This window comes from Coenobita brevimanus, chromosome 57 (genome assembly GCF_032717465.1).
Source record: "Coenobita brevimanus isolate Jiangsu-jjx chromosome 57, ASM3271746v2, whole genome shotgun sequence".
Taxonomy (NCBI): domain Eukaryota; kingdom Metazoa; phylum Arthropoda; class Malacostraca; order Decapoda; family Coenobitidae; genus Coenobita; species Coenobita brevimanus.
Genome location: NC_137010.1, coordinates 44,120,297 through 44,133,698, shown reverse-complemented (window position 1 = coordinate 44,133,698; position 13,402 = coordinate 44,120,297). Strand labels below are relative to the sequence as shown.

The 13,402-nt window shown below is 43.6% G+C and overlaps 1 pseudogene; it reads left to right on the top strand.

Moving 5' to 3' along the window:
• LOC145401977 (maltase-glucoamylase-like) overlaps positions 1 to 13,402 on the top strand; it is a 189,263-nt pseudogene that overhangs the window by 77,502 nt on the left and 98,359 nt on the right.

Genomic DNA, 13,402 nt, shown 5'->3' with positions numbered 1-13,402 from the left:
GACTACCTTCTGGGCGAGCCGACCACCGACAACCACTGGTTGGGGCTATTACTCTAGCTCCAGTCAGCACCCCTGAGACAGCCGGTAGCCGTTCAACCCTCCTACAGGAGATGGCCTGCAGCCGCTCTGGAGGTAATAAGGAGACGGCCTGTAGCCGCTTCTGCCTTCGTCAGGAGATGGCTAGAAGCCGCTCTGAAGGTGCTCTTAAAGAGGCGGCCTGTAGCCGCTCGACCCTCCTAGAGAAGATGGCTGATAGCCGCTCTGTAGGTAATAAGGAGATGACCGGTAGCCACTCCCGCCTTCATCAGGAGACGGCCGGTAGCTGCTCTGAAGGTGCCCTAACAGAGACGGCCTGTAGCTACTCGACCCTCCTGCAGGAGACGGCCGGTAGCCGCTCCGGAGGTAACCAGGAGATGGCCGATAGCCACTCCGAAGGTGCCCTCGAGTTGGCCTGTAGCCGCTCCCTTCCCCATGCCACGGCGAGTAGCCGGACCTTTGCGATGGCCAGTAGCCGCGCCCCTACAAGGCCACGGCCAGTAGCTGGGCCCTACAGCAGGAGACGGCCGGTAGCCGCTCCTCCCTCAGGTGCTGACTACCCTACACGAGACTACGACCCAAAGGGAGGCCCCAGCCTGGAGGACTACTGGAGAGGCCCCGTGACCACCACCAGGCTCTTCTCACTACAGCCAGTCCCTGAGAGGCCTCACCTGACGGATCCTGATGGAGGCCGATGCCGCACCCCACTCCTGATGGCGTCCCTGACCACCGCAGACTGCAGCCCATGGGACATCCAGACTGCCTCCAGGACACCCGGGCAGAACATCCCTACACCCCGACATTGGAGAACCTCGTCCTCCATCAGGCGCCTGAGCGAGAGATTCAGGCAGCTGTTCGGCCCCAGTCCAGAGGCCAGACTCCCACCCCGAGCCCAGAGTGTACGAGACCCTTCACCACCAGCAGCCCCGGGCGAGAGAGGACGCCCCTACGCGTGATCCTGTGGCCCCTGAATACAGAAGCCCCCGGCTGAACTCAGCCCCGTTAGTAGTAGGCTGAGTTGTTCCTGCAGCCCTTGTACCTGACCGCCACTACGTCCAGTCCTGAAAGTGAGTGACAGTGAAAGCACAGTGAAAGTGATACAGTGAAGCAAGGGCAGAACAGTGAATTATCAGAATACAGGAAGTCAGAAATAAAAGCGTCAGTGTTAGAGTAAAAGAAAGGTGGAGTAGATAAAGTAACAGTGAGACAGTGAATATAGCCGGGCAGTGGAATAAGTGTCTGTCTGAGTGAACACGCTACCATCTTAGTGATATAGCCTCACACCGAGATCATACAGAGGCTCCAGTGCAATAACAATAATTAGTGACACGACGGACCAACAAGTTAGACTGCCAACAGTGAAAACATTGCCACGATCCTAGTGAACAGAATTCCACCCGATAGATAAAACCTGGACTTCCTCTAAGTGATAGTATTTGGTCTCACTGCCCAAGGACTCCTGATCGTAGTGCTATTCACTTTACCTGATCTTGTCCTGAGTAGTATCCTGCGTGATACTAACACCCACAGTCTAGGCCTAAGGTTTATATTTGTCCAGTATAATTACTCTTGTGACATCTACCTGTTCCACTTGTAGAATTTAGGAATACACGTGTAAGGTTGTTGCCTTGAGTTTTTGTGTCCTGCCCCCCTCTTATTTGTCTAAGCTCCGGTCTAGAAAGGGAACTCAGCTACACACTATGTGTTAGAGGGACGGGAAGCCGACCCTAAAACACCTAGCATTACAGAAATGTTCTGCACCCTCTACCTTCTTTTTCCCTGCTGCCATTACTACCACCACTGAACAACAGAACGAACAACCGCAGGACAGAACGGTCAGTATAGCTAAGCTAATCATGACGATGAATGTTCTACTTAAACATGTTCCTTTAATAATAAATATAACGAAGTTACATTTATCATACTGAGGAATTGTCAGTAGAGAGAGACACCACCAAGGAGCAATTACACTATCTAGCTATCTATAGCTAGTCTCCTTAATCCTGTAAGGGGTGGACAAAATCGAACTGTCTCCATGTCACCCTGTCCTTTGCAGTTTCGCCACCCTCCCCACAACTTACACTCCCTCTCTCAAATGCCTCTCCACTCCATCACTCCATCTCATCCTCGATCTCCTTCTCCCTCTCCCCCCTCCACCTCACTCACATATACTCTCCTAGTTAGTCTCTCACTCTCCAGCCTCTCCACATGGACAAATCACCTCATTGCATTTCTCATAACGCTTTCTATCACATTCACATCCAAACCACAATTCTCCATCACTTCCTCATTTATCAGTCTCTCTCTCCATGTACTTCCACATGCTTCTCTCAAATAACTCATTTCCACTGCTCTCACTCTTGTTTTGTGTCCTTCCAATAAGGTCCAGGCTTTGCTTCCATACGTTAGAGTGGGGATCACAGTACTGTTATGTAGCGACTTTCAACTTCCATGTTCACTTCCCTATTTATTATCACTGCTTTCAGTAAACCAGCAACCTTTCTTCCTTGCTGTACATTTTCAAGCACTCCATCCTCCAAACTTCCATCCTAACTCATCACACTACCCAAGTACTTAAACACACGCATATTTTCCGTTTCCTCACTGTCCAGCTTCATTGTGCATTCATTGACTTCATTTCTCTCGAAGACCAGAACTTTACTCCTCCGAACATTCATATTTAGATTTAGATTCCATCTCTTACATACTCTCTCAGACTTTCATCTTCGGCTAAAAATACAGTTATCATCTGCATACAACAGAACAGGAAACTTCCAGACACTGCCGTCTCTCATTAGGGCAGCTCCAACATCCACTGCCCTACCTTATATCTATTTTGTAACTCCATCCATATATTAATTAAACAGCCATCTAGAGAAGACATCCCTATTTCAGTCCAAAATTCAGGCACTTACGAATATTAATAAAGTCGAAGTCTTCTGGACGTTGATTCGTAAACTAACTTGCGATCAGATCCTGAGCATTTGAAAGATTTATTTTTGCAGGGACAAGGAGAGAAGACAGCTTGATCTTCCTATGCCTTATGTTCATCCCGCAGAAACAACTATTTGCTACAAAATGGAAATTTGAAGTGGTCTACCCCAGGAGGTTTCATATGCTTATGATTTGATTTGGTTGCTGAAAGCATGTGGGAGTGAAGTTCAAGAGGCGGAGGGATTACATGGAAGCGAAGTTAATATTGGTAGAGTAAATACTGGTAAAGCAAAGGCCTTGGTTAGTAATTTTGAAGGCAGAAATATCATGGAACAGGTATGCGGCCATTTTTGTGTGTGTGTGTGTGTGTGTGTGTGTGTGTGTGTGTAGAAAGTTGCGAGGAATTCTTTTCTGTGTACAACTTGTAGTTTAAAAATTGCACTGGTGTTGGAGGTTGACCACAGGATGTGAGAAAGTTTCTGACTGTGTGTAGGGATTTTTGGGATGATAACAGAATGAAATGTTGCTTGGGGTGACAGCTGTATGAAATGGGTGGAGAAGTTGGTACCTGAGGGGTATGCTGAATGCATGACTGTAGGAGATGAAACTACGCTAGCACCACTGCTCTAATGAGATGTGGATGGAAGAAGTTTAGGGAAGAGTTACCTATCTTTTCTATAAACTGACTGACTTTCGCGGTAAGGGTACTGACTACACAGCATGTGTAGGAAGTGTTATGCTGTATGGCAATAAGACTTAACCAGTGGGAGAAGATAAGAGCCCAGTGGAACGCATAGAACGAAGAATATTGATATCGAATAGTAGAACATCACTGAGCGAGAGAACTGTGAGTAGTGTGTGTGGAGAGAGAGAGAGAGAGAGAGAGAGAGAGAGAGAGAGTATTGCGTGAGATTTGGCTTAAGAGAAAGAATGGGATGAGAAAGGAGGTCTGAATGTTGTTGTTGATGATGATGATGACGAGGACGATGATGATGATGATGATGATGATAAGCGATGGGAACCGATAGATTAAGATGGTTTGAACACGCTGAGATGTAGGGGGAGGGTGACTAGTTGAAGAGTGTCACAGGTATGAATGGAAAGGAAGAATGCTCAGAGGTAGACCGGGGAAGACGTGGAATGAATAAGGTGGCCAGAGTTATTGGAGGTAAAAGCGGGACATTGTCACGTGTGTGTGTGTGTGTATATATATAGATAGATAGATAGATAGATCAATAGATAGATAGACATAGAGTGACATGTGAGTGACAGCGACTGCTGCTGTGCAACAAATCACCCTGAGCCTGCAAATCAAACACTAACGTAGTCACTGTCTCAAACGAACTCCAATATACTGTACGATACAGCGAATGGGCCGACCAATGTTACTAGTTGGTATTACAGATTTTATATTGACAATTCGGTATTTCATTTGGTTTGGAATATGCATATTTTACTAATTCATCATAATTTCATAAAAGAATGTCATATTATATCTAATGTAACAGCAGTTTTCTAAAAGCGGGACATTTAAGATACTTTGCTAAAAAAGCGGGACAATTTAGTCACAATTAAAAGAGCGGGACAGATGCCAAAAAAAAAGCGGGACTGGCCCGCCTAAAAGCGCGACTCTGGTCGCCTTAGGAATGAACTATGTGGAAACCTCTGGGATGGGGCACTGAGTAGGGAATGGCTTAAGCCCCAAGCTCATGGATAACTGTCATCATGTGAAAATATCAACACATGCGTAGTCGTTGGTCTCTGACATACGTACTGATATCCAACAACTGACCGCAGCACCTTCCTGTTTCGAAAACCTAAGACTAAATACAAAGAAGATAGGAAACCTTCCCTATAATCTGCTATATAAAAGCGTGATGTGATGATTGATCCGTCCATCGTTGTGAACAGCGCTATCAGTATTGGCTTGAATTCAGGTATTGACATTGTTGGTACCGGTATTCTTATTTTAGTTTAATAGACTAAGCATGAGCCAACGGTCCTACTGCAGTAATCCTTTTCTTTTATGTTTTTCATACGAATGAATGCAATCCATCTATTTATTGCCAGATGCCTTAATCCCGTAAGGGATGGCCACAAACAAATCGCCTCCATGTCGTCCTGTCCCCCGCCATTTCACTGCCCTGCTCCCAGCTCACACCACCCTCTCTCATATACCTCTCCACTCCATCCCTCCATCTCATCCTTGGCCTCACCCTACCCATCCCCCCCTCCACCTCACTCACATACACTCTCCTCGTCAGTCTCTTACTCTCCATCCTCTCCACATGGCCAAACCTCAGTATGTTTCTCCTAACGCTTCCTGTCACATCCACATTCAAACCACAACGCTCCTTCACTTCCTCGTTTGTCAGTCTGTCTCACCATGTGACTCCACATGCTCCTCTCAAATAACTCATTTCCACTGCTCTCACTCTTGACTTCTGTCCCTCCAAAAGATCCAAGCTTCACTTCCTTACGTCAGAGTTGGTATCAAAGTACCGTACTGTCATGTAGTAACTTTTTCACTTCCATGCTCATTTACCTGTTTCTTATCACAGCTTTCAAGGAACTAGCAAACCTTTCCTCCTTGTTGTACCCTTTAAAGTACTTCACCCTCTAAACTTCCATCCTTACTCATCACGCTACCCAAGTACTTAAACGCACTCACATTTTCCATTTCCTCCTCATACAACCTCACTGTACATTCACTGACTTCACTTCTCTCGAAGACCATAACTTTACTCTTCCCTACATTCACCTTTAGATTCCGTTTCTTACCCTCTCCCGCAGACTCATCCACCAAGCCTTGCAGCTCCCTTTCGTCTTAACAACACAGTATCATCTGCGAACAACAATACAGGGAGTTTCCAAACACTGCACTTTCTCATTAGGGCCGCTCCAACATCCACTGCCCTACCTTGTATCTCTTTTATAACCCCATCCATATACAGAATGAACAGCCATGGAAACACGACACATCCCTGTTTCAGTCCAGCCTTCAGATATATATCATCCTTAGCTTCTGTTTTACAAAGATGGGATGAGGTGATTTTATATCTATCTGTCTATACCTGTATATCTATCTGTTCATCTATCTGTCTATCGGTCTATCTATATATTGTATATATATTGGTAGTGGCCTTCAAGACTAAGGATGAGGAGTGTGCAGAGTCGATCGGCCAGGCCACCTCAACCCCCACCTCTCCTTACACACTTTTAACTTACAGCCGCAGGGTAGAGACGAGCCTGCTAATGGAGTGCTACCTTTCACTGGTGAGCAGGCTGAGTCCTAGTAGGACCAGATTATATAGGGCCTATTAGCAATGGTCAGACTAAAAGCATTCCCCCCACCAGAGTTATAAGCCAGCCAAGAGAGGGTATATAGGTTGTTTCCTCCCAAACAAAAACAAAACCATGTTTGGGAGAGGCCTATGTCCTGCAGTGGACTCTTGCAGGCTAATCTGTCTATCTGTCTGTCTGTTTGTACTGACATAGTTTCTTCTTCTTCTTCTTCTTCTTCTTCCTCCTCCTCCTCCGCATCATCATCATCTTTTCTTTCTCTTCGTCTTCCCCATTTTCTGTCCATCTATCTATCTATAATGACATCTCCTTCTTCCTCTTTTCCTTCTCCATAACAATCGCCCAAGGAAGTGATGACTTGCTTTCTTAAGTTTCGAATAAAACTCCTTGGATCTGGCAACCTTCCACTCAATAGGAGATCCGAGACGGCAATACTCGTTCCTCTTTCGGATGTGTTTCCCATAACTTGCTTGCCCTCCAAACTTAATTTGTGGTGTTGAAGAAATAAATGAAAGCTAATCTTGCGAAAATATAAGCAAGATTCATCCTTACTGTTTTGGATTAATAACAATAAATAAATAGTAAGCAATATCTGGCACGTTTCCAGTCGCGCCTAAGCGGACTCACCAAGGACGTCTGTGTTACTGCTGGTCACTGTATGAGTGGGAGTATATATAACCCTTCTGAACGTCCTCACGCTTGCTTTTTTTTTTTTTTTTTTTTGTACCAACATTCGTCTTGAGTTCTCTTCATTGTCTCTCTTGCTTTTGACCACCACCCTTTCCGCCTTCCTTCATGAGACTGCCCTTTGATAAATGTTGATTTTCAGTCAATAAAAATGACAATTTATTTTTTATTTTTTGCTTGGTCTAAAATTGCCTTATCTCCATCTTGAATGTCAAGTTGCAAAAATATATGAACACCAAATTATGATGGTAATCAGAAAGACGTGCCATGGAAATGGTGTGGAACCATAGTACTGTCTTTTTCCTCCACTGAACCACGTGAAATTCCTTCAAAAGGACGAAAGTCTAGGACAGGTTAAGGTAAAAGTGTATGATTGTTCCCCAGTAATTTCACCTTGTCACTGAATTCAGTGCATACTTTCTTGTAATTTATTCTCTCCGACAAGCAGAGTATGATTTCACCCCTGTTTGTTTGTTTAGTTGTTAGTTTGCAGGATTACTCGAAAACTAAGAGAGATTTGGAGCAAATTTGGTGGGTAAATAGCCCGTGTCCCAGGGAACAATCAGTTAACTTTTGGGACCGGTCCTGATCGGATTACAGATGCTGGATCTGGGAAACAATTTTTTCGAATCCCTAATCAGTGATGAGAAAACCTAACTCATTTTGAAGAGTGGTTTGGAAATTACGTTGCCCTTGTCTGAGAGTTGCGCTTCACTGAGTGTCCCTGTAGTTACCAGTGTTTGCAAACAGAACTCACGGCTTTGTTTTCCCACCTGAATGTCCTCATGCATAATGATTTAAATGTTGATAAGAAATACTTTTAAATGTTTACATTCGTGATTTGATGACATGTGGTGTGGACATGACTTTTAACTGCAGATTTTATTTTATGCAACATTTATCCCTCAGTATTGTTCATTTAGGATGGAAAACAAATATTATGCTCGCTTCTTTTCATTTTAACCCTGGAACCGATGAGCGATAGGCTGTGCTTTTCACATTCTTTCATACAGCTAAGCCTCGACTTTAATATATTGTGGCTTCTTCTCACGTAATGCGAGGTATACACGGTAATAACAATTATACAATGTTTTTTTTTTTTTTTTTTTTTTTTTTTTTAAGTACTGCTCTTCCCGGTGTGCAATAAAGGAAATATAGCTAGGCCATGGCAGTTGCCAGATACCACTTTCTGAGGGAAAGGTACTGGGAATCGAGTCATCACTTATTTGGGCGACTGTACATCAGTCAAAGCCACAGTTTATCACCATTTTAACTGTCATAATCGAGAGAATTGGTTTATTGCAGCTAATGCCAATTCATTTTTATTCAGCTGAAAATGAGTCATAGGAGCTTTATTATTACATACGAGTATTTTGATCAAGCGTGATTATAACTATAACAGTAACACACGCGCACACAGAAGAAAAAAATGCCAAACACCATAATATTCCCATACATGTACAGCCCCTCCCTGTATTATTCCTTTTATAAGACGATTAGATTTATATCTGTCGACTGCCCGAATGTCTTCTGTTAACTCTGTGTTTTCCTCTAGAATAAGACCTGCAGAAGTCACTTTAAATCCGGGTCTACAGTAGTTTTGCTGGACAAACAGAAAGAAGGGGCAAACCACTCTAATCGGCCTGTTAGGCTAATTGAACTTTGGTTCTGCCAAATGATAGCTGCAAATGCTACCCACTGTGGCACCGGCTCCCTCCTAGGTAATATTTGGAATAGAGAATTTCTAAGGCTTGTGTAATGAGTTATTGGATGTGTGGCCTGTTTTTCCTCTTGCGCTATGAAAACTTCTCGTACTCATGTGTTTACTTTTCCTTGTTTCTTGCTTCCGGGTACACCACACCCCATTCATAATAGTGGGAAATGACAGAGTATTTTTATTGTTGTTGTTGTTGTTGTTATGATTATGATTATTATCATTATTATTATTATTATTATTATATAACTCTTCCCCAGATCTACCAAGACACGACGAGGCGTCGGTGACGAAGGAGATATGTGAGGCCAGGAACTGTACTTGGGAAGATACTGCCAAGGTGAGAGAGAGAGAGAGAGAGAGAGAGAGAGAGACCACTAAACCTGCCACCCCTTGTTGTCATCTTGGTAGTTCCATCTCAGCGACGCTCATTTGAATATTCCCAATCGACCATAAATTTTCTCACGATAAGTTGGCTTTGTCTCGCTTTGTTTTGCTTTCTTTTATTCTCATGATTGTTTTGCTCTCTTTAATTCTCATGATTCTCTGCGTGATGTAGAAAGCGAGTGAAGGGGACGGGAGTGAGGGCGAGGCATTACCACAGTGGTGAATTATTTACCACATGCTGAAGTCTTGTTTCCTTCCGTTGATTTCTCCGTCTATTCTTTCTTCGTCACACTTTCTTTTCCTCCATATCTCCTTCTCCTCTATCATCTTTCCGTTTATGAAGACTCTACCCGAAAGTAACTGGACTGACTCTCAGCCAGCTGATGGTAGATGATTGCGACGATCAACCACTCACTTGATGTGGTGCTGCAAATATTCATCATTCTTTTTCTGTGTCCGCCTTTCTGTATTCCTATTTCTCCCATTTTTCCTGTCACTTTTTTTTTTACTCTTCAGTTGCAGATGGTTCTACACTGAGTGACAAGCATATTGGTTTCCTGCAACCCAGGAATCGTTTATAACGCTGGGTGGTAACCATATAACCAGATAATGTGGTGACGTGGAGCCTACGATGGTGCCCTTGTTAAGTAGGTAGAGACGCAAATGCGGCTTCCATCGCGGAACCAAACCTCCACACTCTTCCCCACGTCTCGCTCTGGTGAGGCGCTGTCCACCTAAAGGGAACATCGGTTCACTGCACGGGACAGCCCTGCAGGCTTGCTTGCAGCAGATCGGTCTTTTCGGCCAGACAGACCGGGGTTATTCAACAACAACAACAACAATAACAACAACTAGCTGCCATGAGGGATAGGAGCGATCGAAGTTAAAAAAGTATTAGGTATCATTCCAAGATGCAGTGTAATTTTTTTTTATGCTTGTAAAAGGGCTATAGGCATGTATATGATATTTGTAGAAATATACAAGCTGGCATATATTGCATTTATTGATCTTTGGTTTCATTTCGTTTTTAAAGGGTTCCAACATGCCTTGCATGCATCGACCTTGGTCACATAATGGCAGCTTTCCACGCTGCTTGATCTCTAGTAGTCTCTCTCTTAAATCCCTTATCCCTATGGCCTCGTCCCAGATCTTTTTTCGGTTTGGCTCTTGCATGCCTACCCTCGATGTTCACAGCACTTACCTTCAGCATTCGATTGTCATTATCCTCGTCAACCTCATAGCGACTCAGTCTACCCCTTCTCATCACAACACTAATACATTCAAGTCCCATCCTTCCTTTCAACTCTTTATTCACACTCCGTCTTCCCCACCTCCTGCCTGGCCTGTCATTCTAGGACGCACTATACATCCATCTAATCTATATCATTCGTCTACGTTTGAGTCAACGAATATCCTCTTCATTTACTGCCCATTTCTCACTACCTTATATCATTACATTCCCTAACACATGCTGCATACAATGACCCCATAGCATACAGGGAGAGCTAGGGACCCTTGGTCGGATTTCATTGGAAACATCATCTCTCTGCTCAGTATTGACTCTACTTGAATGACAGACTGATAGGCCTGCAAAAATATTAAATGCTCATGTCACCATTTCAACATCCGAATGGAAGTTTTCAGCAAATCTCACCAAAATGACTGAAAATACAAGCGGTAAATTGATCCATATGGATTAGGTAAGCCTGTCTCTTAAGGTGCCTGAAATTAGGTTCAGGAATGTTTGTAGATCAGTGTTAAAAAGTAAGAAAAGTCAGGCTGGAACAAAATTGTTTTTCCAGTTCAGTAACTAGAACTAGTATGCACAAAGAACCTGCAATAAATGTAGAAAAGGATGGAAACAATACAGGTTTTATTTATAATAAAAAAATAATGTTCCTGCAAGTAAAATGCTATCCATCTATCTGCCTATCTGTCCATAACAGATGCCTTAATCCCGAAAGGAATGGCCACGAACAAATCACATCCATGTCGCCCTGCCCTCTGCCATTTGGCTGCCCTTCCTCCAGCTACCCCTCCCCTTCACCTCTCACACGAGTATATCTCTATTCTCCATACTTCCATCTCATCATCAGCCTCCCCCTCCCTCTCCTCCCCTCGACCTCACTCATGTACACTCTTCTAGCCAGTTTCTCATTCTTAATCCTCCCCACATGGCCATTTATCTTAGTACATCCTTTAATGCTTTTAGTCACATTCACGTCAACAACACAGCACCCCTTCAGTTCTTCATTTGTCGGTCTGTTTCTCCATGCAACTCTGCAAGCTCCTCCCAGTTAGATCATTTGAGCTGCGTCCACTCTTGACTTGTTTTTATCCAACAGGCAAGGTTCAGTTCCAAACGGTAGAGTGGGGGTCACAATATAATTACTATTTACTTCCATGCTCCCTTTCCTATTCCTAGTTACTGCCTTCAGTGAATCAACAACCCTTCTCCCTGCTGTACCCTTTCATGCATTTCCTCCCTTAAACTTCCATTACAAATCACACGACCTAAATATTTCAGTGCTCTCATATTCTCCATTTCCCGACCATCCAGCCTAGCTAACATTCAATGATTTCGTTTGCCTCATTCACTCTGCTCTACATTCATTTTTAAGTTTCGTTTCATGCAACAACTCCCAAAATCATCCATCAAATCTTGAAGTCCCCAGCGCCCTTCCTTGTATTTTTTATACCTCTATCCATGTTCATAAAAAAAACAATCATGGAGACATGACACATCCTTGTTGAATCCAACATTCAGATTAAAGAACTCAGTTCACTCTCCACACACACACACACACACTGCAAACCTGGCGGCCTCATACATATTCTTTACAGCATTCAGCAACTTCCAATCTATGTCATATATATTCAGTACCTTCCATATTCCTTTTCTATTTACTCTGTCGTATGTTGTCTCCAGATCGATGAAGGCAGCATACACCTTCTACCCCTTCTCTAAATACTTTTCCACCAAAAATCTTAGAACGAATAGGCTGTCTGATACACACAACCACTTCCCTTCCTAAAACCCTCACTGTTCTTCGCCAGCTAATTCCTTGGTTATTTCCCTAAGTACTGACAATCAACCATACATTTTTCCTTTTGCCTGAGAAGACAAATACCCTAATTAGTGCCACAAAGTCTCTTTCACCATCTCATTTGTACAGGGGAACAGTTATACCTGAATTCCAATCCTCCGGGACCTTACCTTCCTCTCAGGCTACTATACACATGTTTCATATCCATCTGTCATTAATTCTTCCTATATTAAAACCATTCACCACACTATCAGTCCCTTGGCTTACTTTATTTTCAGTTTCTGCTTCAGCCACTTCCATCCTTCTTCCATCCTTCTGATCTCTTCCTCCTTTCACGTCCCTGTTCTTCTCCCAATCATTCTCCAACCAGTTAACTTAGCGCTACTTTCGTTCTGTATAGTCAGCTGTTCCACAAAATGTTCAGTTTCCCTTTGTTCACTCTGCTTCCCTTTTCCACCAGCACTCTGCCATTTTTACTCTTCCGCCTGTTACTACTTCCCTTCTCACCCTGTCTTGCTTTCTTGACCGCTTTCCAAAACAGTTTCTCAAATTTCCTCCACTTAACACTCAACGTTTTCTTCCAAACTCCTCATCCACTCTTCTCTCACTCTCTTTTACTAGGCTCATCACATCTTTCTACGTCTCTACATATAACTGTCCTTTCTGTCTCTCCACATCCCTCATTCCTCTGTTTCCCACCCAATTACCATATGCTTCCTTCTTTTCCACAGCTTGCTTCACTGTTTCATTACACCATGCTGTTCTTCTCACCACGTCTTTTCTTCGCCCCGCACACTGCTTCACATGCTGCACAGATGTCTTCTCTGAGTAACTTACAGAGGCCTTGCCCCTCCTCCAGCTGCTCCATTTCTTATATACTGTACCCTGCCGCACCTCCTCTTATGTCTTGTATTCCGTTTTTTTTTTTTTTTTTCCCTCCACCTTCTGCAGCTTTTTAACTCTTTCTGCAGGAACTGTTTCTTTCTTCCTCTGTTCACATACAGTACGGAGAATCAGCCGCTAAGTAAATTATGTTAGAGAGACTCCTTAGCCTAAGAAAAATGGCCCCAAGACGGATGCTAATGATCTCCCTCTTTATACAAAAATACAGTAGGTTTGTCATCAGTCTTCTCCTGAAACTCAAGAGTTGCAAGCTGACTCGTAGCTACTAGACAGGAATTGGGGATATTGTACCTGGCTCACTCTCGACGAATACGTTCTCCTCTGATTCATGACCCGACAAAAATCAAAGTGAAGTACTCAGGAGTGTTCCATTCCTCGTGAAGTTTGGAAA